The 24,957-nt window shown below is 47.1% G+C and overlaps 2 protein-coding genes across 4 annotated transcripts in view; one reads left to right on the top strand and one right to left on the bottom strand.

The window, feature by feature from the left end:
• LOC123762291 (glucose dehydrogenase [FAD, quinone]) overlaps nucleotides 1–7,725 on the bottom strand; it is a 57,675-nt gene extending 49,950 nt beyond the window's left edge. Inside the window, exon 1 of the mRNA XM_045748720.2 lies at nucleotides 7,540–7,725. The gene's annotated coding sequence lies outside the window, so the exon portion shown is untranslated. The remainder of the gene's footprint in view (nucleotides 1–7,539) is intronic.
• Nucleotides 1–24,957, top strand: part of LOC123762457 (glucose dehydrogenase [FAD, quinone]) — a 134,833-nt gene that overhangs the window by 58,831 nt on the left and 51,045 nt on the right. The gene's annotated exons all lie outside the window — the stretch shown is intronic.

Raw genomic sequence — 24,957 nt, 5'->3', positions numbered from 1 at the left:
ACCTGTCTACCTGGGGCCCTTACCTTTCTACCTGGGGCCCTTACCTGTCTACCTGGGGCCCTTACCTGTCTACCTGGGGCCCTTACCTGTCTACCTGGGGCCCTTACCTGTCTACCTGGGGCCCTTACCTTTCTACCTTGGACTCTTACCTTTTGTATTTGAGCTTCTTAACTTTCTATTTGGGCCTCTTAGCTTCTTACTTCTTCCTATATCTATATTTATTTTTTTCCCTTGTTTGTATGTTCTTTATTTTCTATAAATCACAAATAAACCACTCTTCAAATCAACATAAAACTCGTGGAGCATGTAAACCCATCCAATATAAAGGAAAACAAAAAACCACAGGTTCTCAGTGTGTGTACCGACCTACACGATGCAGGTGTGTATATACACCTGCATCAGTGTGATGCAGGTGTGTATATACACCTGCATCAGTGTGATGCAGGTGTGTATATGCACCTGCATCAGTGTGATGCAGGTGTGTATATACACCTGCATCAGTGTGATGCAGGTGTGTATATGCACCTGCATCAGTGTGATGCAGGTGTGTATATGCACCTGCATCAGTCACCAGTGGGTGTGACGTGGCCACATGTACCGAGATATAGTTCTCGGTTCAGTTACTAAAAACCGGTTAGGATATTAAGCTCCGCTAATCCTGTCTATGATGGAATTTTGGCCTTGGGCCGGTTACTGGAACCGGTTTTAGTTTTTTTAGACTTTTTTGTTTGTTTTGTTTTCCCCCCAAAAAAAGCATGATTCGTCAATAGTATTGAGTTAATGTTTCTGTTTTTTTGTCTTAAGGTAAAGGGATACAGGGATAGAGGGGTAGATACAGGGATACAAGTCACATCATTTACAAAACGGTTCGCCATCGGGGTTTTAAAACCTGCTTAGCGTGAAGAAACTTAAACTATCCCACAACCTAACTGTGATAAACCCTAACCTAACCATATTTGAGGTGTCGACGCTTAAGAAAACGAGTTTTGTCTAACCGTTAGTGTACGATAAACCACCCCTCCCCCCCCCCCAAAAAAAAAAAAAGCCCGGACGGAACAGCATTAATTCATCTCGCCTGGACCTAGGATTCGAACCCAGGTCATCTTGGTAGCGAGTCGAGTGTGCAGTGATTAAACGCCATTATTGAGAAAATCAGTAGAGGCCCTAAGGAGGATTGGAACCTACACACTGGGTGCATGTCATTATTATTCGTGGTTTAGTGGGTTAAGGCACGCGTCTGGTTTAGCTGTAACTCAAACGTTTGGGCACGTTACGTTTCACCCGATGCCTCTCTTCACCCAGCAGTGAATACCACTGGAGATAGATATACAGTGATGTATATGCCTTGGAGATTGTTGACTGTTCCGCGTGCCTCCTCCTAGGGAAAGGTCAGTTGTTGGCCCAGAGCCTAAAGGCCTATAGAGGCCTAAAGGGACCGTGAAACTGCCCATTTTCTCGTTCAAAATGAACTGTATGGTCTGACCAGGAACGGCCGAACCCAAGCAACCCACCTCATCCATCCAGGCCGAGGCGTAGGACAACTTCAGTTATAAAAACTGGGTTAGATTATTGGAGGCTACAATACGCTTTATAGTTGTTACTGATATATGTCGCTTTTTGTCACAGATTGGTGGATTATATAATAATAATAGCAGCCCCAACAGGGCGGAAGCTCCTATTAATATTGTTTTGATGATGTGGCTGCAAGAGAAGCTGCGGGAATTTTGTTGTGGCCGCAAGAAAAACTGCGGGAATTTTGTTGTGGCCGCAAGAAAAACTGCGGGAATTTTGTTGTGGCCGCAAGAAAAACTGCGGGAATTTTGTTGTGGCCGCAAATGAAACTGCTGGAATTTGTTCAAGCTGTTCAGAGGAGAGAAAGAGAAGAGTATACGAGCCCGGCGAAGCCTAATTACTTGTTCCTCCCAATTCTTCAAAACACCCAGCCTATCATTGTGTATTTACAAAATTGTAAACAATTAATTTCTCTAATATTTCAAGATGAAGGTATAGTCTATCGTGGAGTTACATAATTGTTTTCAATCTTTTTTTGTTTACGAGTAAACTTTCAAAAGAATTTCCATAAACCTTTCCGGATTCAAGACATACATCGCCATGTTGGATTTGCGATTGCTAATAAATAATAATACTAATAATCGCAAATATATACGTCTGTCTGTCTCTGTCTCTGTCTCTGTCTCAATAGATGTGATTCCTGACATATATATCCAGCGAGTCGAAGGGCGTGACAGAGCGTGAACGGCATTGGTGAGCGTGAAATGATAAACACGTGACGTCATCAAACGGAAAGTTGCGTCATATTAGACCGCCAATTGGCGTCATCAGATCGGAAAGTTGCGTCATCAGACCGGAAAAGTAGCTCCATCAGACCGGAAAGTGGACATTGTCTTCAGTACTTGTAGCGTTCACTGTTTGCTTCTTTCAGGCATGTAGCTCACTTCTGGCCAGACGGATGTTGTCACCGGAAGTGGAATATAAACCGGAAGTGGAATATAAATTTAAACTCGTTATTGGAACTTGAACCAATATGTATCGTTATTGTTGTACCAATATGTATCAGGAGTAGAGGTAGATGTAGTAGTAACACATGCCGCACTAGAAGTAGAAATAATAGTACATTTTATAAGAGAGGCTGTTAATGATTTCTAAATCCATGATGCTGTAAAAAGAATGCCTCTTCCCGATATTGTAATCCCAGTAGACACTGAATTCAAGACACTGATGCTTTCTCCTTAGCAGAATGAAACAATGACTTAATGTATAATTGCTTTGTAGGGTCATTAAACACCTGTGTTGTATTACCAGTCTCTGGCCTCGCGGTGGGGCAACACTTGACTCAGTGCTGGTGTTGAACGCGGGTCTCTTCAACACTGGTAGGGAAATGCGGGTCAGAAAGGCAGAAATAGTGAAAGGGGTGTGAACCGATGGGGAAGGAGGGAGGGAGGGAGGGCTTAAGAGGAACGGTAGATGGGGGGGGGGGTCTTGGAGGGTTGGTGGGGCCTGGAGGGTAGATGTGACCTTGGAGGGAGCAGAGGGGATGCAATAAGGGAGAGTGAAAGGGAATTGTAGGGTGGAAGACTTGAGTGAAGGGGAGGCTGGGTAGTAGCAACAGAGGGATGATTAGGGAGAAGGGGTATTGAAGGATTGGTACCAGTAAGGAGAGGCAGGGGCTCGGGGAGAGGGTTAGGAAAAAGGGAGAGGAGACTATAGGGACCTGGACCAAAGGCCGAATCTCATTAACATGAGATAACTGAGACAAGAAAGGTCATGCGTGTCTCGAGATACGTGCTATTCCACGACCGCCGCCTTGAGAGAGGGTTGGCCACAATATGTACCCTCCTTCCGCTTCTCTCTTATGGGGTATGGGTACCGGTTTGTGACGTCACTCGACCGTCCTCCATACCTTGCAGGAGACAGGCATTTCCTGATCCCCCATTAGGGAGCATCTTAGTTATCCTTGGTATCCCCTGGACTTCCACTTGGGTATTCCAAGTGGTATACAGTCCACTTGGTCTGGTTGATAGTGACGGACTGGACTTGTGATCCTGTGGTCTCGGGTTCGATCCCGGGCGCCGGCGAGAAACAATGGGCAGAGTTTGCCCCCTATGCCCCTGTTACCTAGCAGTAAAATAGGTACCTGGGTGTTAGTCGACTGTCACAGGCTGCTTCCTGGGGGTGGAGGCCTGGTCGAGGAACGGGCCGCGGGGGACACTAAAGCCCCGAAATCATCTCCAAGATAATCATCTCAAGATAACGGCCTTGGTTCTTAATTGCAAGGTCGGTGTTTCGATCCCCGATGGCCCTTGTGGTTTGGGCACCGTTCCTTTTCTCCTGTCGCACATCCCAGCTCCTAATTGTCCTCATATCTCAGCTCCTTATACCTTCGTATCCCGGCTCTACATAATTACTTAGACTCAAGCAGGTTTGGTGTGGTTCCTTACCTTGAGGTGCTTCCGGGGCTTAGCGTCCCCGCGGCCCGGTCGTCGACCAGGCCTCCTCTCTCTCTGTGTGGTGGTTCACCTTAAGGTTTTCCATAGTTGGGGACAGGAAGCCTGTTGGGCTTATCTACGTCCCCCCCCCCCACCTTCCCTACAGGGCCAATCACTGATGACCCTTACCAGGATGCAGCTCCCATAACAGTCGCCTAACTCCCGAGTACCTATTTACTGCTAGGTGAACACAGAGAGAGAGGCATTAGGCGAAAGGAAACTTGCTGTGTGGTGTTTTCTCTACATATCGCATCGCTTCGGGCACTGCGGCCACACCCCCTTGCATTCCCGCCACGAATGAGGACCGTGTGATTGAATTCCCGCCACAGGTGACACCACTTTCACGCAGTTTTATAATGTACCTGAAACACAGTGGTTGTGTGTGTGTGTGTGTGTTGGTAAATTGCTAAGCAATATGTATGAGTTTCTCCCAACTTGTTCCATATCTCTCTCTCTCTGTACTCTCTACTCTCTCTCTCTCTACTCTCTCTCTACTCTCTCTCTACTCTCTACTCTCTCTACTCTCTCTCTACTCTCTCTCTCTCTACTCTCTCTCTACTCTCTCTTTACTCTCTCTCTTTACTCTCTCTCTTTACTCTCTTTACTCTCTCTCTTTACTCTCTTTACTCTCTCTCTTTACTCTCTCTCTTTACTCTACTCTCTCTACTCTCTCTACTCTCTTTCTCTCTACTCTCTTTCTCTCTCTACTCTCTCTACTCTCTCTCCTCTCTCTACTCTCTACTCTCTCTCTCTCTCTACTCTGATTACCTATCACTTGGAAGGGCTATGAGGACATACTAAGAGCTGGTATATGAGGACGGAGGGAACAAACAGTCCCCCTCTACTTGGACCATTGGGGGATCGAACGCCGACTCTGTACGCAGCGACGCCGTTCCGGTACAATTAGTCTAAAATCATGGTTAGTTCTGGTTACAAGAAATATAATATATATATTTTATATAATACATATTTATATAATATATATATATATATATATATATATATGTATATATATATATATATCCCATGTGCTATATAGTCATAATGGCTTGGCGTTTATCCTGATAGTTCCTTCCCTTTCCTCTGGCAATTATAGTTTTTGTAATACTTTGTTTCTTTTAATGTGAATAATTACACATACGCGGTGCCTGTGTTTCTCGTGTGTTTCCTGGGGGGGGGGGGGGAGGGGGGTAGGGATTTTTTAGGGTTTTGTTGGCCTTTTGTGTATTGCTTTTTTGTTTGTTTGCCTCTCTCTTCTTTCTTCCGTCGGGTGGTGCAATCATGTCGCTCATTAGATTGTATATTATACCATTGTCACTCTCTGGTGTCTTTGTCACACCTTTGGCACTCCCTTGGCACGTCCTTGGCACTCCCTTGACACGCCCTTGACACGCCCTTGACACACTCTTGGCACTCTTGGCACTCCCTTGACACACCCTTGGCACTCCCTTCACACACACTTTGCACTCCCTTGACACTCTTGGCACTTCCTTGACACACCCTTGGGACTTGACACTCTTGGCACTTCTTTCACACACCCTTGGTACTACCTTCACACACCCTTGGCACTCCCTTGACACTCTTGGCACTTCCTTGACACACCCTTGGGACTTGACACTCCTGGCACTTGACACTCTTGGTACTCCCTTCACACACCCATGGCACTCCCTTGACATTCTTGACACTCTTGGCACTCCCTTGACACTCTTGACACTCCCTTGACACTCTTGGCACTCCCTTGACACACCCTTGACACTCCCTTGACACACCCTTGACACTCCCTTGACACACCCTTGACACTCCCTTGACACACCCTTGACACGCCCTTGACACACCCTTGACACGCCCTTGACACACCCTTGACACACCCTTGGCACACCCTTGACACGCCCTTGACACACCCTTGACACACCTCACCCGTTAGGTACCTGGTTTCTATATATTCCTTATGCGTCATTACGTCAACCGCTTGTAACAGATGCGTCGGGCCGGATGAGCGTCAACAAGGGGTGCGTCGGGCCGGTTTAGCACGTGCGTTGTATAACATTACCGATGCGTCCGGCCGGCCGATGAAGTGGACGTGTGTGACTTACCAAACGTAAAAGAGAAAGGGATTTTCTTTTCCATCCTGTGTGTGTACCTTTCACTGGGGGGCCCCGGCGCTGGCCAGGGGGGGGGACCTCCAGCACTTGTGGGGGGGAGTGCTCTCACTCTACCTGTTAATTACTGGTTAATTACCTAGTGGAGAACAGGTAGAGGTGTGTGGGTGTGTTCACTAGGTTATGAGTGCGTGACTAATTGATATTATAATTACTCAGGAAACATCAGTTACTAATAATGAGTGAGAGTACCAGAGATGAGGGTAAGAGTGCCAGAGGGGGATGGAGTTGAGTGTCAGAGGGAGGAGATAGAGTGCGAGAGGGGATAGAGGAAGTGAGTGTGACAGAGAGAGAGAGGTGGGTATGTGGCCCCCTTTCCTTCCCTTTCTTTACTTTACCTCCCCTCGCTCAAACTCTCTCAAACTCTCACTCACCAACTCAAGCACTCACTCACTCACTCACACACAATGCATTAAGTAGTGTTGTGGTGGAGGCTGACTCCATACACAGTTTCAAATGTAGATATGATAGAGCTCAATAGGCTCAGGAATCTGTACACCAGGTGACTGACAGTTGAGAGGCGGGACCAAAGAGCCAGAGCTCAACCTCCGCAAACACAATTAGGTGAGTACACAAACCCTCGTCAACTCACATGCGCTCACTCACCATAATGACTCTTTATGTAAACTAATTAAATTGTCCAACTTTTAAGCAATCGAAATAATTTTTAATAATTACATTATTAAAAATATTTTATTACAGAATAAGACTTAATTTCCTTCCACAGGGATTCCCCCTTTTTTTTTTGTTCACTTCATGACGACTCTTTATATACACAATGTTTATGTTGGGTTGACACCTGTCAACCGCGCTCTTGACAGGCCGGATTCGTAGTCAATCATTACATCACCTGAGTACTTACATTGATCGGTCGCCACCTCATTTATCCGGATCTGTAGGCTTTGGAGACAACCGGATTTCCATTTTTTTTTTTCAGTCTTGCTTCGTGTCATAAATTATCCACACTTGTGTCTACCTGTCGGAACGTAAACCACTCTTCGCTATTTTTAAGTAGCAATGTTTTCAAGAATTTATATATTAATGTATTAAGTTCATTGTAATCGCTTTTCCCACGGGTAATAGAGTTGTGTTACTGTAAAAAATATCACCGAACTGCACGATAACGCATGGTAACTCGAAGCCCTGCTTGTGGCTCTTCAGGTGTGTGCGTGTGTGTATGTGTGCGCGTGTGTGCGCGTGTGGGTTTTATATTGAGAATGATTAACCGAACGTTGAGAAAAGCGGGCGAGATCCGTAAGCATTAGTGATACTCCAAACGGTACACGTTTTCTGTTTGCCCTGATGGACCCAAACACAGTGGTGGCACTCGGCACCCAGAAGTGCCCACTTCAACAAAAGCACTAGTCAAGTACCGGGTTGTTGGAGGTGATGACAACGGTGGCTGAGGGCGGCAGCAGCAGCAGCAGCAGCAGGAGAGGAGTAGCTGGAGGTTGGAGAGAAGTCTCTTGACAACACAGTGGAGAGACACTTGGATAATCCAGAGAGCCGAGAGGTGAAGGTACCCAACGTCTGTATTGCGGCCGCGCTGGCGATATACTGAGGCAGAGATCCGGCCTTTCTTGCCACGAAGTCGCCGCTGACCTTGTTGCAGCGACCGACCACACCAAACCCACGGACTTCCTATAGCACCGACTACGTGCGGATATAATCGTACTCACGAAGGTAGTTCGCCTTCCTAAAAGACGGTTTTTTTCCCTTTCCCGCTTCCACTGGTGGGAACCAGGAAGGACTGATGCTCCTGGAGTACGTCCTTCCTTGCCGATGGAGCCGAAGAGTTCCTGAGGTCGTTTCCGACATCTTCCTGGTCTGTTTGGTCGTTTTGGGATATCTTTTGGGTGCTATATAGTCGTAATGGCTTGGCTCTTTCCCCCCCCCCCCCACATAATTCCCTTCCTTGCCTCTGTGTTACGGCATGTTGTATGAATGTGACCACATCATTACAACCCGAATTCAGGCCTCGATTAATCTTTTTTTTTCAAGGTTTATGTTGCATTTATTAATGATTTATTTAATTACAATTTGTTAAAACACTTGCTTTAAGTTTTGTAATATAAGGACAATTTATATAAAATTGTCTACTAAATTCTCTGGCAATTTATGGCTGGCAAATCAGCAGTTAAAGCCTATCTAACATAAACTAAACTCAATTGCTAGCAAGCAAACCTACCGTTAATGTGTATCTAACAATTTGACTGTAATGGTTAACTAGTAAATTGAACCTGAATTTACCTGAGGGCCACTAAAGGCTCAGGTAATGACAAGAGGTGGCTAGTAAAAGCGCGCTCATGCCCGCTCGACCAGGCAAAGAGAGCGGGTGTTGCATACAGGGAGTGGAGGCGCGCGCAGTCTCGCTCAGTGAAAGTGAAGCAGAGCTTTTGTCTTGGTCACCAGCTGGCGGGTGTTGGTGCTGGCTGCCGGCTGTGTTGGCGCTGGCTGCCGGCTGTGTTGGGGGGGGGGGGGTGAAAAGTGAGAAGGTTCAGTCAAAGTGTGTCAAGGTGAAAGGAAGGGACAGCTTTCATTGGCACTCATTTGGGGGCCTGCCCCTCTCTCTCTCTCTCTCTCTCTCTCTCTCTCTCTCTCTCTCTCTCTCTCTCTCTCTCTCTCTCTCTCTCTCTCCGGAGAGCCTTCGTAGCATATCCCATGACAAAACATGGCTTTGAGGATGCTGTAGAGGGGAAACCCTCCCTGTGAATTTGTCACTTAAATGAGATTATATAATTTACAAAGATTTATCTTAAGTATTTCAGGTTATTCGGTCAGTACAGATTCTATAACTGTCCACTTATATATATAAACTCTTTCATAGAATGCAGTAGACTATTATATATATAATATAATATAATATATATATCTCGGCTTCATATAGCTGACTCGAGACGTCTCGGAAGACTGCAAGCAGGAAAATCTTTGAAATGAAAGAGAGGAAAGAGAGAGTCTTGGGCAGGTCCGTGTCAAGAATGTCCGATAAAAATGGTACATATAATGGCTCTGTACCATGCAAGGAGCACTGGTGCGGTACACACACTCCTGTAACCCCACAATGGTACACTTCCACGAACAAGAAAAAAAAACACACCAAGAGTTACCAGATAAAACAAACACGGCAAAACATGTTGCATTTCCTTGCAAGGAGGACGCGTGTGCGCGAGCGCACGTTCTTGTGGTCCCCTTCCCTCCCCCTTCACAAGGCTTGTCCACATAAGACATTTTGTTTGTAAGGTCCACCACAAGGTATCCGCCGGCAGCCTTGACCATCTTGATGAATCAGTTCTTAAAGGGGGGTCCGCACACCCCCAGAAGACATCTTTATTCAAGAGCGAATTGTCTCCATGATCCACATCTCGTCAAGCATTTACACAAAACTTACGAAACCTATACATCTCCCCCCCCCCCTCCTCTTCCCCTTCGTTTACATTTATTAAACAGCTAACGAGCGTCGGAGCGTTACGAGGTTGTTTAAAGCAATAATAACCTTGGTTGGTAAGGTTTCAGCGCTCGTCAACTGTTTAACAAACGTAAACAAAGCCGCCATGATTAAGGAAAATGTACCGGAGTATGTTTGGATGGTGGTGTGGGGGGGGGGGGAGGATGTATAATTCTTAAGTGAGCTATAATATATTCTTTAGCGAGTCATAATGCAGCCTTGGATGATTAATAATAATAATTAATAATTTTGGGTAAAACCCCACATTTATGTATATGGGAAATTTATATAAGGAATGTACACCAAATCTTTCGCAAATCTTCATCAAGGTCTGAGTTTGAGATTAGGACTTGCGTCTCAACGTCTGAACATTAGACTTTAAGATGTAAGTCCCGTCCTCACCACACACTCACACCTTGATAAAGCATTCAGGAGAGTACGAAAGACTTGGTGTAAATTCCTTACATAAATTTCACAAATAATGTCTGAGAGAAAACAATACTATTACTAATAATTGTATTAAAATATATATTATTTATTTTTAAATAATAATAATAATAATATTTTAAAAAAATAATGAGTAACTGGGAGAAATTTCAATTGTCATAGAAGTTGAAATTGTTTATTTCCGTGAATATAAACGTTTCATTCAATAGCTGAGTGGATAGAGCCTCTGCCACACACTCATGGGACTCGGAGTTCGAGTCTCCTTGAGCCCAGGTGAAATTATTATTATTATTAATAGCAATAACTTCATATGGAACTCATTGTCACACGTTTCGATAAGTGTACTCTCATCTTCAAGTGTACAAAGATATAAATTCATCTTCTTATCTTGAGGTTATCTTGAGATGATTTCGGGGCTTTTTTTTTTTAGTGTCCCCGCGGCCCGGTCCTCGACCAGGCCTCCACCCCCAGGAAGCAGCCCGTGACAGCTGACTAACACCCAGGTACCTATTTTATTGCTAGGTAACCTAACTATCTTTAACGTACAGAACAGAATTAACAAAAGTCCTATATAGTTAAATATCATCAGCTCTCTTTAATAAACATGATAAAGGGCCATGGGACAACATAACTATATTAGACATGTAGCATAAGCAAAATATAGTTTAACAATTATAGAATAGAGAAAACGGTAAATTAAATGTTGGGCAAAATATATCGAAGCATATTATGCTACAAAATATTTTCTTAAATCACATTAGGTGTAGGTGGTGGTGTAGAGTGCGACTATCCTCAGCTCCGAGTCTGAGAGTAACATGAGGACTTGTAGGTGGTGTAGAGTGCGACTGTCCTCAGCTCCGAGTCTGAGAGTAACATGAGGACTTGTAGGTGGTGTAGAGTGTGACTATCCCCAGCTCCGAGTCTGAGAGTAACATGAGGACTTGTGGGTGGTGTAGAGTGTGACTATCCCCAGCTCCGAGTCTGAGAGTAACATGAGGACTTGTAGGTGTAGAGTGCGGCTATCCTCAGCTCCGAGTCTGAAAGTAACATGAGGACTTGTAGGTGTAGAGTGTGACTATCCTCAGCTCCGAGTCTGAGAGTAACATGAGGACTTGTAGGTGTAGAGTGCGACTATCCTCAGCTCCGAGTCTGAGAGTAACATGAGGACTTGTAGGTGTAGAGTGCGACTATCCTCAGCTCCGAGTCTGAGAGTAACATGAGGACTTGTAGGTGTAGAGTGTGACTATCCTCAGCTCCGAGTCTGAGAGTAACATGAGGACTTGTAGGTGTAGAGTGCGACTATCCTCAGCTCCGAGTCTGAGAGTAACATGAGGACTTGTAGGTGTAGAGTGCGACTATCCTCGGCTCCGAGTCTGAGAGTAACATGAGGACTTGTAGGTGTAGAGTGCGACTATCCTCAGCTCCGAGTCTGAGAGTAACATGAGGACTTGTAGGTGTAGAGTGTGACTATCCTCAGCTCCGAGTCTGAGAGTAACATGAGGACTTGTGGGTGGTGTAGAGTGCGACTATCCCCAGCTCCGAGTCTGAGAGTAACATGAGGACTTGGGGAAGGTTTAGAGAGCTTCGTCTCTCCTCAGCTCCAAGTTAGAAAGTATAAAGTTAGTAATTAAGAACCAAGTCACAGACTGTACGGTCAGTCCTGCGCGCTGTTTTCTAATAGTGGATGATGATATTTTTTTCGCTAATTGGCATGTGCTAAACTCTTTATTATCAAGCAGTTTAGTGTCTCACGTACGTGATTGACTACAGAGAACTGCAATCAGGAGTTAAAGTTGGTACTTGTAGTTAGTATACAAGTAGGCTAAGATTCGTCAAACATGTACGAAACCTGTGTATCATTCAGCACTTATTGCGACTTTGCTTACATTTATTAATCAGTTTGAGCTCTGAATCACCAGGAGGTTGTTAATAGCAATAATAATTTTTGGTTGGGAAGTTAAGATCGTAAGTTGTTTAATTAAATGTAAACAAAGCCGTAATGATTGTTGAAAGATGTAGAGGTTTCGTAAGCGGTTGCGAAAATAATTCATGAATCCTGGCTGAAGAATTAACAAGTAACCCATCAGCTGGAAGAGATTCAAACTACAGTTAAAGTGAAGCGAGATAACACTGACATACATCTTGAGATCTTGAGATGATTTCGGGGCTTTTAGTGTCCCCGCGGCCCGGTCCTTGACCAGGCTTCCACCCCCCAGGAAGCAGCCCGTGACAGCTGACTAACTCCCAGGTACCTATTTACTGCTAGGTAACAGGGGCATTCAGGGTGAAAGAAACTTTGCCCATTTGTTTCTGCCTCGTGCGGGAATCGAACCCGCGCCACAGAATTAAGAGTCCTGCGCGCTATCCACCAGGCTACCAGGTCACTACATGCGAACAATTACATTTAAAATATTTCCTCCAGCTCTTCATCCCCTTGGGCTGGACGGTAGACCGACGGTCTCGCTTCGTGCAGGTCGGCGTTCAATCCCCCGACCGTCCACCAAGCAGTTGGGCACCATTCTTTCCCTCTCCGGCCCATCCCAAATCCTTATCTCGACCCCCTTCCCAGTGCTATGTAGTCGTAATGGCTTGGTGCCTTCCGCTGATAATGCTTGGATAATTCCTTGGATAATTGGCTTTTTTTAGGTTATCTTGAGATGATTTCGGGGCTTTTTTTTAGTGTCCTCGCGGCCCGGTCCTCGACCAGGCCTCCACCCCCAGGAAGCAGCCCGTGACAGCTGACTAACACCCAGGTACCTATTTTACTGCTAGGTAACAGGGGCATAGGGTGAAAGAAACTCTGCCCATTGTTTCTCGCCGGCACCTGGGATCGAACCCAGGACCACAGGATCACAAGTCCAGCGTTCTGTCCGCTCGGCCAACCGGCTCCCGGACTTGGAGGATAATTGGCTGGAGGATAATTCCTCCAGTTCTTGAGAGGTTGGGCAGGAATAAGAAGGCAACAGATGTTTCCTCTCTGGACCTCAACACTGAGACGCTGGAACAACACACAAGACAGTACGACCTGTAGTAATGCAGAGTGTATCGACATTAACAAATATAATGTGTGTATACATGCAATAACTTTATTATAAAAATACAAGAATTAGAGAATTCTATAATTACCTTGTATATTGAGGGTAGTGTGAGAAAGCTGCATGAACGCGCAAGCCATATTTTTTTTTTTTTTTTTTTTTTTTTTTTTTTTTTTTTTTTTTTTTTTTTTTTTTTTTTAGATATATACAAGAGTTGTTACATTCTTGTACAGCCTCTAGTACGCGTAGCGTTTCGGGCAAGTCCTTAATCCTATGGTCCCTGGAATACGATCCCCTGCCGCGAAGAATCGTTTTTTCATCCAAGTACACATTTTACTGTTGCGTTAAACAGAGGCTACAGTTAAGGATTTGCGCCCAGTAAATCCTCCCCGGCCAGGATACGAACCCATGACATAGCGCTCGCGGAACGCCAGGCGAGTGTCTTACCACTACACCACGGAGACTGCTGTATCACTAAGAACTCTTTGACCTTTGACACTGCACCAATGATCGTCTAATAGACGATCATTGGTGCGGTGGTCACGGTACTGTGTACGTTTAGGGGGGGGGGGTGATCCTGGACGGCACGGGTTCGAATCCTGGCCGGGTCAAAGAGTTCTTAGTGATTGAGGGCAGTATATAGTGAATGTAGCAAATAGGCTTCACAGTGAATTGGTATGACAATTAGAACATTTCTGTAGGACACTGCCGGTTGCATTTAGCTTACATAGAAAAGTTTAATTAATTATCCTATTTTCTGCCACAGAAAGTCTTAATTATCACATTTACCCTATTTTCTGTCATATAAAAAAGTCTAATTATCACATACTTTTTTTTCTGTGACAGAAAAGTCTTAATTATCACATTTATCTTTTTTCTGAGACAAAAGTCTTAATTATCACATTTCAGATTTTTCTGTCTCAGAAAAAAGATAATTGTCACATTTACCCTCTCTTTCTGCTTGTATTTAACCTATGTCTAACATGTATATTTACCTGCAATTTATTTTCCCCAGTTTCTAATCGTTACCTGCATTTACCTGTATTTACCTGTACTCACTTGTCCTCGGTGTCGGGGGGGGGGGGGGCGGTCCAGGCCCCCCCCCCCCCCTGGAGTGGGCCGGACCGCGTCTCAAGGCCAGGAAGTCCGGGACTGGAGACGGGCTGACCAAGTCCAAGTTTCACCGGGAGTATTTTAAGCTGTGGTGTCGGCCTTGCTCCGCTGGCCGGCCTTTCGGTCGGTGGGGGCCGTTTGCTGTTTGTGGGCGCCACGAAGTATTTCATAATTGCTTGTTATGCATTGGGACTTGGATAGCTGAAGGCTGTTTGTGTTTGTATATATATCAAGTTATCTGTGATAACTTGATATATATCAAGTGATTGTTTCTTTCGGAATTTTTTTGTTTGGTACTGGACGTGATATCTTTCTTCTTAGGTCTTTTAGTAGTGAACGTGATTTTTTTTTTTAGTCTTTTGGTAGTAAACGTGATTTTTTTTAGTCTTTTAGTACTGAACGTGATATTTTTTTAGTCTTTTGGTAGTGAACGTGATATTTTTTTCAGTCTTTTGGTAGTGAACGTGATATTTTTTTCAGTCTTTTGGTAGTAAACGTGATATTTTTTTTTTAGTCTTTTGGCAGTGTGGTATCTACTCTGGGATCCTTTGATACAGTATTTTAAATTACAAGTTAGTGTCGCTGAGGTTAATGCCAGAGATGTGAGAGGGATTTAGAGCCCTGTTCACCTGCTGTTGTTTAGTCCAGCCAGTATTAAAATGATTTGCATAATTTCCAAACAAAAAATTCTCTGATTTGTGGTTTAGTACAAAGAGGCAGCGAATCCCTTCACAAGTCGGGTAAATATACCATCATTACAGATCCATATGGGGGATCCTGTAGCACAGAGGGACACACACACTCACCGCAGGAGTTAGCCAACTGTTGTGGGTGGCATCCTGGGGGGCAATAGGCCAGTAGTTGACCTAGTGTGTGTGTGTGGGGGGGTGGGGGGTCGTTAAGCGTAAACACAAGCTTCCTGCCCGTCCTTCCCTCCCAAAACCCATGACAGTGGGTGTCATATTATCGGCAATTTAATTCAATGATCCAATAGCAGCAATGCTGTTCTTGGATCTCTCGTAGATCTCTATCTCTCTCTCTACCGTAGATCTCTATCTCTCTCTCTCTACCGTAGATCTCTATCTCTCTCTCTCTACCGTAGATCTCTATCTCTCTCTCTACCGTAGATCTCTATCTCTCTCTCTACCGTAGATCTCTATCTCTCTCTCTACCGTAGATCTCTATCTCTCTCTCTACCGTAGATCTCTATCTCTCTCTCTACCGTAGATCTCTATCTCTCTCTCTACCGTAGATCTCTATCTCTCTCTCTCTACCGTAGATCTCTATCTCTCTCTCTACCGTAGATCTCTATCTCTCTCTCTACCGTAGATCTCTATCTCTCTTTACCGTAGATCTTTATCTCTCTACCGTAGTCGTGAGAACTGAGACATTGAGCAGTGCTCCCTTTGAACAACAGAGGCATAGAGAGCATGCGTAACCTTCTATACGCACACGCGCGCCCTCACGAAACACACTGTATAGGCATATATATATATAATATATATATATATATATATATATATATATATATATATATATATATATATATAATATATTCTATATATATTCTATATACATTCAGGCATCATGCATAGGTTTATCTGCAGGTGCGACAGGACTCGGTGGTCTAGTTAAGGCAACCATATGTACTATACACCAGTTCGAGGTGGAGCCCAGGAGCTGAAGATCAACCCTGGCGAACACAGCTAGCTGGGAACACACACACACACACACACGTATAATTTTATATTTAAATATATTTTATATTTAAATATAGGGAGAATTATATAGGGAACTTAATGGTGCAATGAGTGGGAAGGGTGGTGGTGGTGGTGGGGGGGGGGGGGGGGAGACAAAGAAACATACAAACAAACAATCACAAACGTATACACATCGCACACAGCAGGTACAACCTGTAGGGCTACGCACAAAGGTGGGGGACACACTTAGGGCCTGACGGTTGAGTGGACAGCGCTCGGGATTCATAGTCCTAAGGGTCCGGGTTCGATCGCCACCGCAGGCGGAAATAAATGGGCAGGGTTACTTTCACCCTGATGCTCCTGTTCACCTAGCAGTAAATACGAACCAGGGAGTTAAGACAGCTGCTACGGGCTGCTTCCTCTGTGTGTGTGTGTGTGTGTGTGTGTGTGTGTGTGTACACTCGCCAAATTGTGTTTGTGTGTGTGAGAGAGAGAATCAGTTGATTGACAATTGAGAGGCGGGCCCAAAGAGCCAGACCTCAACCCCCGCAAGAACACCTAGATGAATACAACTAGGTAAGTATTAGCGAATTCACACGCAAGAGTGTACGTGTGAACACACACATACACACAAACCCCAGTATCTCCGTTCTATATTCCCAGTGAAACACACACACACACACACACACACACACACACACACACACACACACACACACACACACACACACACACTGTGTGATGTAGTGGAGGCAGACTCCAGACATAGTTTCAAATGTAGATTTGATAGTCCAATAGGCTCCAGAATTAGTACACCAGATGATTGACAAGTTAAGAGGCGGGACCAAACCCCCCCCCCCCCTTCCTTCCCCCGGCAACACAATTAGGTGAGTACACACACACACACACACACACACACACACACACACACACACACACACACACACACACACACACACACACACAATACATGCAGTCTATAATTTTGTCAAGGAAGCCATCTAGGCTTCCTCTGAGGAGCCGAGCGGACAGCACACTGGACTCGTGATCCTGTGGTCCCGGGTTCGATCCCGGGCGCCGGCGAGAAACAATGGGCAGAGTTTCTTTCACCCTATGCCCTTGTTACCTAGCAGCAAAAAAAAATAGGTACCTGGGTGTTAGTCAGCTGTCACGGGCTGCTTCCTGGGGGGTGGAGGCCTGGTCGAGGACCGGGCCGCGGGGACACTAAAGCCCCGAAATCATCTCAAGATAGGCTTACCAAGGAGCCCTGAGACCCACAACAGTCGGCAAACTCCCAGGAACCTATTTACTCCCATGGTGAGCAAGGGCATCAGATGAAAGCAAACCTGCCACTCTCCTCTAACCCGGGGAATCGAACCCTGGGTTCTAGGTTGAGGCCGCGTCGACGCACCTGTTCTGAGTCACGTGAGCGCGCCTAACCCAAGACAAATGTAATGAAAGTAATATCTTACGGGAAGACCGCCGGAAACGCTTAGATTAACGGAAAGTCCTCACGGACAAGTTAAGGCATTCTTCGCCTGGAAAGGAAGCAGCCGTTTTCTATTCGACCTTGTGGGAGGGAAAGTCGACGAGAGCGCTGTCCACTCAGCCATCAGACCCCCCTTACGTTAAAGTTTTCATATCCGTTAACGACTAGTTGTATGTACGATAGGATGAGTATCTCTTACGGGTTCGAATCCCGGATTTGGAAGAAATAAATGGGCACATTTCCTTTCACCTGATGCCTCTGTTCACCTAGCAGCCAGTAGGTACTCAGGAGTTAGCCAGCTTGTTGTAGGGGTTGCATCCTGGGCGGGGGGTCAGTAATTCGACCCTGGTTACCTCGATAAAAAGCCAAACGTGTATGAATACACTCAGGCTTCCTGTCCCTCTGACACACTACATTAAAGCGGTCTCTCTCTCTCTCGTCCATATCTCCCCTGTTGTTGATAGCTGAGTACGAGTCCCGTCGTACACAAGACGATTCGTCATCGTACTCTGAGATATATGGGTAGGGTGAAGGTGGGGGGGGGTAAGGGACGGAGAGTGTGGGTAGGGTGAAGGTGGGGGGGGAAGGGACGGAGAGTGTGGGTAGGGTGAAGGTGGGGGGGGGAAGGGACGGAGAGTGTGGGTAGGGTGAAGGTGGGGGGGGAAGGGACGGAGAGTGTGGGTAGGGTGAAGGTGGGGGGGGAAGGGACGGAGAGTGTGGGTAGGGTGAAGGTGGGGGAGGGTAAGGGACGGAGAGTGTGGGTAGGGTGAAGGTGGGGGGGGGGGGTAAGGGACGGAGAGTGTGGGTAGGGTGAAGGTGGGGGGGGGGTAAGGGACGGAGAGTGTGGGTAGGGTGAAGGTGGGGGAGGGTAAGGGACGGAGAGTGTGGGTAGGGTGAAGGTGGGGGGGGGGGGGTAAGGGACGGAGAGTGTGGGTAGGGTGAAGGTGGGGGGGAAGGGACGGAGAGTGTGGGTAGGGTGAAGGTGGGGGGGGGGGAAGGGACGGAGAGTGTGGGTAGGGTGAAGGTGGGGGGGGGAAGGGACGGAGAGTGTGGGTAGGGTGAAGGTGGGGGGGGAAGGGACGGAGAGTGTGGGTAGGGTGAAGGTGGGGGGGGAAGGGACGGAGAGTGTGGGTAGGGTGAAGGTGGGGGGGAAGGGACGGAGAGTGTGGGTAGGGTGAAGGTGGGGGGGAAGGGACGGAGAGTGTGGGTAGGGTGAAGGTGGGGGGGAAGGGACGGAGAGTGTGGGTAGGGTGAAGGTGGGGGGGGGAAGGGACGGAGAGTGTGGGTAGGGTGAAGGTGGGGGGGGGAAGGGACGGAGAGTGTGGGTAGGGTGAAGGTGGGGGGGGAAGGGACGGAGAGTGTGGGTAGGGTGAAGGTGGGGGGGGAAGGGACGGATAGTGTGGGTAGGGTGAAGGTGGGGGGGGGAAGGGACGGAGAGTGTGGGTAGGGTGAAGGTGGGGGGGGAAGGGACGGAGAGTGTGGGTAGGGTGAAGGTGGGGGGGGGTAAGGGAAGGAGAATGTGGGTAGGGTAAAGGTGGGGGGGGGGTAAGGGACGGAGAGAGTGTGGGTAGGGTGAAGGTGGGGGGGGGTAAGGGACGGAGAGTGTGGGTAGGGTGAAGGTGGGGGGGTAAGGGACGGAGAGTGTGGGTAGGGTGGGGGGGGGTAAGGGACGGAGAGAGTGGGTAGGGTGAAGGTGGGGGGGGGTAAGGGACGGAGAGAGTGGGTAGGGTGAAGGTGGGGGGGGGTAAGGGACGGAGAGTGTGGGTAGGGTGAAGGTGGGGGGGGGTAAGGGACGGAGAGAGTGTGGGTAGGGTGAAGGTGGGGGGGGGGGTAAGGGACGGAGAGTGTGGGTAGGGTGAAGGTGGGGGGGGGTAAGGGACGGAGAGTGTGGGTAGGGTGAAGGTGGGGGGGGGGGTAAGGGACGGAGAGTGTGGGTAGGGTGAAGGTGGGGGGGGGTAAGGGACGGAGAGAGTGTGGGTAGGGTGAAGGTGGGGGGGGTAAGGGACGGAGAGTGTGGGTAGGGTGAAGGTGGGGGGGGGTAAGGGACGGAGAGTGTGGGTAGGGTGAAGGTGGGGGGGGTAAGGGACGGAGAGAGTGTGGGTAGGGTGAAGGTGGGGGGGGGTAAGGGACGGAGAGTGTGGGTAGGGTGAAGGTGGGGGGGAAGGGACGGTGAGTGTGGGTAGGGTGAAGGTGGGGGGGGTAAGGGACGGAGAGTGTGGGTAGGGTGAAGATGGGGGGGGTAAGGGACGGAGAGTGTGGGTAGGGTGAAGGTGGGGGGGGGGGTAAGGGACGGAGAGAGTGTGGGTAGGGTGAAGGTGGGGGGGGGTAAGGGAAGGAGAATGTGGGTAGGGTAAAGGTGGGGGGGGGGGTAAGGGACGGAGAGAGTGTGGGTAGGGTGAAGGTGGGGGGGGGGTAAGGGACGGAGAGAGTGTGGGTAGGGTGAAGGTGGGGGGGGGGTAAGGGACGGAGAGTGTGGGTAGGGTGAAGGTGGGGGGGGGTAAGGGACGGAGAGTGTGGGTCGTTGGTACTACGGTAAAACTACGACGTTGGTACAACGTTCGAACAAGCTTTAACACCTCCTAACCAGTTATAACACCCAATATAGCAAGTCGTAACAACGTTCTAATACGTCATAAACACGTTAAGCCAAGATGTAACAACTTTATTACAAGTTGTAACAAGCGGAAAATAGAGACAGTTTCGGTTTGTGTTTCCAGGGGTCACCTGTCATATGTGTTGTTGTACAGGTAGATGGTCCCTCCTACCTGACCTAGTGATGCACACGCACGCACAGGAGCTCAGGAGTCAGAGAAAGAAAAAGACTTGGGGGTTGATATCACGCCAGACCTGTCTCCTGCAGCCCATATCAAGAGGATAACATCAGCGGCATATGCCAGGCTGGCCAACATACGAACGGCATTCAGAAACTTGTGTAAAGAATCATTCAGAACGTTGTATACCACATAGGTCATAGCGACCCTGGAGTATGCAGCCCCAGCATGGAGTCCATATCTAGTCAAGGATAAGACTAAACTGGAAAAGGTTCAGAGGTTTGCCACCAGACTAGTACCCGAGCTGAGAGTATTCATTATGAGATGTTTCGCCATCTCCCTCCGTGCACGTCTCAGTATTTACTGAGTCTGTATAATCGGATCTGGGAGTCGTCGTCAGTCCCTGAGGACTGGCTCGATGCCGTTGTCCTCCCTGTTCGCAAACCAGGGGTCTCTGGGAACATCCCCTAAGGACTTTCGCACTATTGCCCTCACAAGTTGTCTGCAAACTCTTTGAACGTATGGTTAACGTTCATCTGATGTGGTTCCTGGAACACCATCACCTCCTCTCCCCTTCTCAATTTGGTTTCCGCAAGTGCCGCAGCACGACAGATGTCCTGATGAACTTGGAGGTCTATATTCGTACTGCTTTTACTCGGAAGACCTCAGTTGTTGCTGTCCTTTTGACCTGGAAAAAGCTTAAGACACCACTTGGCGGTATCATATTCTATCTCAACTTCATTCTTTTGGCCTTCGTGGTCATCTCCCTCTCTTTCTCCGCAGCTTCCTCTCTCGTAGTTCCTTTCGGGTGCGCCTTGGTACCGCTCTCTCTGCCTCTTTTCAGCAATACGAAGGTGTGCCCCAGGGTAGTGTTCCGAGCACTACTCTTTTTCTGGTTGCCCTCAATGGTCTTCTTTCCTCTCTTCCTTCAGGCATCTTCTCCGCTCTCTATGTCGATGATCTTACCCTTTGCTGTCAGGGTGATGATTCGCCTCTCCATCAGCGCCGGCTTCAACTTGCAATTGATGCCGTGTCGTCTTGGGCCACCGATAATGGCTTCAAGTTCTCTACTTCTAAGACTTGTGCCATGACTTTTATGCGGAAACGGGTCGTTCTTCGTCCCTCTTTGTCACTTTATGGTCATCCCCTTGAGTACAAAGATTCCGCGAAGCTTTTAGGGTTATTCATTGACACTCGTTTGTCTTGGTCTCCCCTTATCTCTTACCTCCGTGTTGAGTGCTCTAAGGCTCTTACCGTCCTTCGGGTATTGTCCCTTACTTCTTAGGGAGCGGATAGGCGCACTCTCCTTGCTTTACATTCCTCTCTCGTCCTGTCTAAGCTCGATTATGGTTGCCCTGCTTACTTGTCTGCTTCTCTTTCTACTCTTCGCTGTCTTAATGCTTTGCACCATACTGGGTTGCGCCTCGGTTCTGGTGCCTTTCGTTCGACTCCCGTCCTTAGCTTGTATGTTGACACAGGCTTCCTGTCTCTCCAAGACCGCCGTGATCGCTACTGTCTTCGCTATCTTGCGCGGTCCTTACAACATCCTTCCTCTCGCCTCTGTCGTGCTTTAACTTTTACCCCTCCTGCGGTTCCTGTTCCTCTTCACCACCTCCCTCTTTCTGTCCGGTTATCTCACCTACAGGATTCTCTTTCCGTTCGTATTTCTAATGTTTCTCCTCGTGTTGTTCCTTCTTTGCCCCCGTGGAGAGACCCTCTTCCACGGTTTTGTACATCCTTGACCCGTATCACTAAAGCTTTTACCCCTCCTACGGTTCTAAAACGCCTTTTCCTTGAGCACTTTTCTTCTCACTCCCACTCCGTTTCTGTCTTCACCGATGGGTCTAAGTCTGCGGACGGTGTTGGCTACTCTATTGTTTTTCCTGATCGCACTGATGTGTGTCGCTTACCTCCGGAGACTAGCATCTTTACAGCGGAGCTTTATGCTATTCTCTATGCTCTTCGTCTCCTGCTTTCTCGTTGTCAGTCTTCCTTTGTAGTTGTTGACGACTCTCGTAGTGCCCTCATGGCTCTCGGGTCCTTTAATCCGGTTCATCCAGTAGTTGTCGAGATTCAGCATTGGCTGTTTCTTGTTCACAGTAAATTTAAGTCAGTTGAGTTTTGTTGGGTTCCCAGCCATATTGGTGTGTCTGTAAATGAGCGTGCGGATGCTGCCGCCAAGGAAGTTGTCCGCTCTTGTCCCATCTCTCGTAAAGGTATTCCGTATTCCGACTTTTACCCGGTTATCCATTCCTCTGTCCTTACCCGTTGGCAGGCTTCTTGGTTGTCTGTTACTGGTAACAAACTACATACTCTTAAATGTTGTGTTTCCTCGTGGCCGTCCTGCTTCCACCGTAACCGGCGATGGGAAACAGCTCTGGCGAGGTTGCGTATTGGCCATACTCGCTTAACCCATGGTCACTTGATGGAGCGCCGCCCTGCTCCTTATTGTCCTAATTGCATTGTCCCTCTTACAGTCATGCATGTCCTGACTTCCAGGACGAGCGTGTGTCTTGCTTTCCGACCGCCCCTCGCGGTCACCTGTCCCTCAATAGAATTCTTGGTGACTCAGATACTTTTGATATCGTTTGCCTTATGCGTTTATGTATTGGCATCCCTGGTGATATTTAGCGCCCTCTGATTATTCTGCACATTTGATGGTGCTACATAGCCTTCCCGGTTTAGTGCCTTCTTTTGATAATTACTTACTCCCAATAGATACCGCCATCACACAGACATTGACGGTTGAGAGGCGGGACCAAAGAGCCAGAGCTCAACCCCCGCAAGTACAATTAGGTGAGTACACACACACATATACACAGTGGTCCTGGTAGCCCGGTCTATAGCGCGCAGGACTCGTAATTCTGTGGCGCAGGTTCGATTCCCGCACCAGGCAGAAACAAATGGGCAAAGTTTCTTTCACCCTGAATGCCCCTGTTACCTAGCAGTAAATAGGTAGCTAGGAGTTAGTCAGCTGGCACGGGCTGCTTCCTGAGGTGTGTGTGTAGTGTGGAGGAAAAAAAATAGTTAAATAGTTGATTGACAGTTGAGAGGCGGGCCGAAAGAGCAAAGCTCAACCCAAGCAAACACAACTAGGTGAACACACACACACACACACACACACACACCACACACACACACACACACACACACACACACACACACACACACACACACACACACACACACACACACACACACACACACACACACACACACACTCTCACACACACACACATACACTCTCACACACACACATACACTCTCACACACTCACACTCTCATACACACACTCACTCTCTCACACTCTCTCTCTCTCTCACACTCTCTCTCTCTCACTCTCTCTCTCACTCTCTCTCTCACTCTCTCTCACTCTCTCACACTCACTCTCACTCACTGCCCGAAACGCTTTGCGTAATAGTGGCTTTAGGCATTGTATGTACTAGCTCTATCTATTAAGCCAACAAACTTTGTAAAATCTCTATGTATGTACCTTACCTAAATAAAAATTATTATTATTATAAAAAAATTATTATTATTACTCTCTCTCACTCTCACTCTCTCACTCTCTCTCACTCTCTCTCACTCTCACTCTCTCACTCACTCACTCTAACGTTGTTGGTTTAGGCTTGGTTCAGCCTTTTGTGTCTCGGCCAATCTAATTAAGTATCCCAAGTTTTACAGTTTTCTTTGTCTCGATTTTCTCTCCTATCTTACGGCTTCAGGGGTTTCTTTTCTATATCAGTTCATTTTCAAAGAGTAACCTGGATTCATACTTTATAATGTCTTGTTCATTTGAAAGGTCTTGATGAGATCAGTTCAAGTATACTTGATTCAAATTTCAAAATAAAAATTCTAATTCGAATATTTATTCAGGTAAAAGTACCTGAATGAGTAATTCATCGAAGATGAATTACAAACATAATGTTGGATTTCTTCTAGGTCCTTGTTCTCTTCATCAACAATCGTGGTGTTGATATGGTAGTTATCATGTGTGTTGCTATCCTCTACATGCAAGGTTTTGCATTGTTCGATATTGAGAAGTATTTGTCAGACTGCAGTCCCCTGTGGCGTAGTGGTAGGACGCTCGCTTGGCCTTTCGCGAGCGCTTTGTCCTGGGTTCGTATCATGGCCGGGGAAGATTTACTGGGCGCAAATCCTTAAGTGTAGCCTCTGTTTATAAATGGACATAAGTCCATTTCCCCAACACTTTCATATATGTAAGGAGACAATGACGCAACTATCAACTTCAGCAAACCAACAGAGCAATTAGAGCAGTAATTACAGGACATAAATGAACTTTGCATCCACTGCCACATTCCAGAGACAATTGTATGTCACCTTCTGTGGTGCCAGAACTAATTTCAAACAAGTGCCTATCACGCTCAAAATGGGGGAAAATCTATCACTATATATACAATATCAATAGCAATACCATTGACCAAACCAGGTCCATTCCATGCACCCGCCAAACCCCCTGTATATGAATGAAAATCAGTTAGCACACGACTCACAACTGATGACATTCGAACACTTCCGCAACAAGTGCTTCTTCACTGACGACTTTTGTTCGAACCACAACGCTGTAAATGCTTCCAGCCCGTCCTCCAAACAAAGATCCAAAAGTGATTCCATGCACCCGCCAAACCCCCTGTTTATGAATGAAAAGCGGTTTACACACGACTCACAACTGCTGAAGTTCGAACATATCCGGAACAAGTGCTTCACTGACGAATTTTGTTCGAATCACAACGCTATAAATGCTTCACCCACGTACTACAAATACAAATA

Source organism: Procambarus clarkii, chromosome 2 (assembly GCF_040958095.1).
Source record: "Procambarus clarkii isolate CNS0578487 chromosome 2, FALCON_Pclarkii_2.0, whole genome shotgun sequence".
Lineage (NCBI taxonomy): Eukaryota > Metazoa > Arthropoda > Malacostraca > Decapoda > Cambaridae > Procambarus > Procambarus clarkii.
This window is presented reverse-complemented; position numbering and strand designations above follow the sequence as displayed.